This window comes from Furipterus horrens, unplaced genomic scaffold, assembly GCF_987537825.1.
Source record: "Furipterus horrens unplaced genomic scaffold, mFurHor1.1.pri manual_scaffold_3, whole genome shotgun sequence".
NCBI lineage: Eukaryota > Metazoa > Chordata > Mammalia > Chiroptera > Furipteridae > Furipterus > Furipterus horrens.
The window spans coordinates 116864176-116867140 of NW_028327173.1; the positions used below are offsets into that span (position 1 = coordinate 116864176).

Here is a 2965-nt window from a genome sequence, read left to right on the forward strand (position 1 = left end):
TTAATGGGTCTGACTAGTTGATGAAAAACAGCCAATACTTTTGTCAATATTATTGAACATAAAGAACAATCAAAATCCTTAGTTTTGTGTGGGTAAATTAATTGGTTGTTTGAAATCTTGTAAGTTTCTTTGGCTTAATGACAGAAAACAGTGAATAAAATATAAGTAGTAGTAAAAAATAAAAGAAGCAGGAAAGCCTCATGTACAAAAAATGGATCCACAGCCATGTGCAGTTGCTTGTAAAATTGTCAAATAAATGTGTTTTACACACTAAACAGTAAGTTTATTTTTCTTATATTTTTACTTCAGTCACTCATCCACAAGAATAATCAATATATTTATATTATACACCAACCAAAGAGCTCAAAAGTTATATGGTTTCTTATATCTTTTAGTTTTCATTTACTTCTCCAAAGTCCTCCACTTTGACATTAATATCACTATACCCTTGGGAATACTAAGCATCACACTTGAAGCTTAAGGGATTTGGTAGCTGTTCATAGAGCATACCAAGCATAACTCACTATTTTTTATTTTTATTTTTTTTGTTTTAGGGTTTTAACTTTCAAGTGATCTTAAGTTGTTATTTAGATGCCACTTACTGATTTTTTAATTAATTGTCTCTTCAGCTCTTTGGGTGGTCTATAATAGGGATGTATTGATTATTGTTTTGGATGAGTGACTGAAGTAAAAAGTTCCAAATTATATATTCAGTAATCAGAAAACAGCTAATAAAATGAATTAATGTCAAAATCTCCATTACTCATTAAAAGAAAAGCTGCATTATTCAACTCTGCATGGGGATAAATGATCACTGTGAATAATATAAATGCTAGATTAATATTTTATTAATGTGAAAAAGAATAAAAATGTGGTCATGTTCTCTACTTTTAAAGAGGGTATTAATCCTGGAATGATTATTTTCATCACATTTACACCTTAAAGTAATGAGAAAATGACATGATTATATAGTGGTCACCTATCTAAACATTACTCTAAAATATCTGAAACAATGTTGTAAGTGTGATTATAAAATTTCTAAGTAGGATAAGTTGATTTGGATAGTGATTTATATACAGCATTCATAGAGGAAAGGATCCTAATAAAAAGTTTTAAACTGCATAGTAGTGTGTTTGACATCATATCTCATTTAATTTGAAAAATCAGTTTACAATAATTTGCAATGAAACAAGTTATAGTGGGTTGTATTTTGGTCCTCCCAGAGATATTCCCCTCATTCCATGTGATTGTGAATTTATTTAGAAAAGGGTCTTCACAGATTAAGTGTCCCTAAGAAAGAGTGAAAATATATTAGAAACTAAGCTTTGGATAAGATCACTAAGTAGAATAGTGAAGAGAAGCTAATATAAGGAAAGATGGGTAAGGTAGAAGGCAAACTCTTTAATTTTGAAATCATAAAAATAAGTTATAGCTTAGAACTTGAAAATAAATAAATAGATAGATAGATAAATAAATAAATAAATAAATAAAAATGTCTCAAGATGAGAGTCATTGAATTACTAATAAAAAAATAAAACTATAGCTCTAGCTGCCATCTTTCATCCCCGCATGTGGTGCTTATTTTCAGCTGGTCTGCCAAAGACCCCCCCTGAGTACCAACCCTAGCCCCCCGTGCGGCCCCATTTTCTCTCCAACAAGATGAAAGAAACTATCATGAACCAAGAGAAACTCGCCAAACTGCAGGCACAAGTGCGCATTGGGGGGAAAGGCACTGCTCATAGGAAGAAGAAGGTGGTTCACAGAACAGCTACAGCAGATGATAAAAAACTTCAGTTCTCCTTAAAGAAGTTGGGGGTAAACAACATCTCTGGCATTGAAGAGGTATATATATTGACAACCTGTGGAACAGGGATCCACTCTAACAACCCTAAAGTTCAGGCATCTCTGGCAGCGAACACGTTCACCATTACAAACCACGCTGAGACAAAGCAGCTGATAGAATGCTGCCCAGCATCTTAAATCAGCTTGGTGCAGACAGTCTGACCAGTTTAAGGAGACTAGCTGAAGCTCTGCCCAAACAATCTGGATGGAAAAGCACCACTTCAGGAGAGGATGATGATGATGAAGTTCCAGATCTTGTGGAGAATTTTGATAAGGCTTCCAAGAATGAAGCAAACTGAATTGAGTCAACTTCTGAAGAAGATAAACTTGAAGAAATTACTGGGAGCTGCTATTTTATAATATGACTGCTTTTCCAAATTTCGTTTATGGATCTGATAAAATCTAGATCTCTAATACTTTTAAACCCTAGCCCCTTGGACACTGCAGCTCTTTTCAGTTTTTGCTTATACACAAATCACTCTTTGCAGCAAATTAAGCTGAAGAAGCCTGGGAATAAAGTTTGAAACCAAGATTAAAAAATAACTAAATTAAAATAAATAAAACTATAGTTTGGAAATTATAAAGAAAGTATCCCAACATGAGAGCATTTGAATACCTAGGTGGGTCTTAAGTTCAGTGAACCATGTCTTTATGAGAGACACAGAGAATAAAGCCGTGTGAAGACAGAGGCAAAGATTGGAGTGATGTGCCCACAGCCAAGAAATTCCAAGGATTTCTGTGGCAACCAGAAGCTAGGAGAGAATCAGGGACATACACTTCCTCAGAACCTCAAGAAGCAACCTATTCTGCCAACACTGATTTTTTACTTCTGAATTCCAAAATTGTGAGAGGATACATTTTTATTTTTATTTTTATATATTAAGCCATCAAGTTGTGGTAATTAGTTACAACAACAAACACATTTATGCAGAGACTAAAATATTGAAGATTATAAAACTAAAAATGAAAAGTAGTTACAGCATATTGATTCAACAGAAGTAGAGGATTACCTCTAAAATTTGAGTACTCCTACTTTTATTTCTTATCCATATTTTCATTCTTAAAATTAATTGAATTTGCAACCGATCTTGATTTCATGTCATGTTCCAACAGCATTGAAAGC

The 2965-nt window shown here is 33.3% G+C and overlaps 1 pseudogene; it reads left to right on the top strand.

Annotated features, from left to right (window-relative positions):
• Positions 1 to 1645: 1645 nt before the first annotated feature.
• LOC150015810 (transcription factor BTF3 pseudogene) lies at positions 1646 to 2171 on the top strand (annotated as a pseudogene).
• The last annotated feature ends 794 nt before the right edge of the window (positions 2172 to 2965 follow it).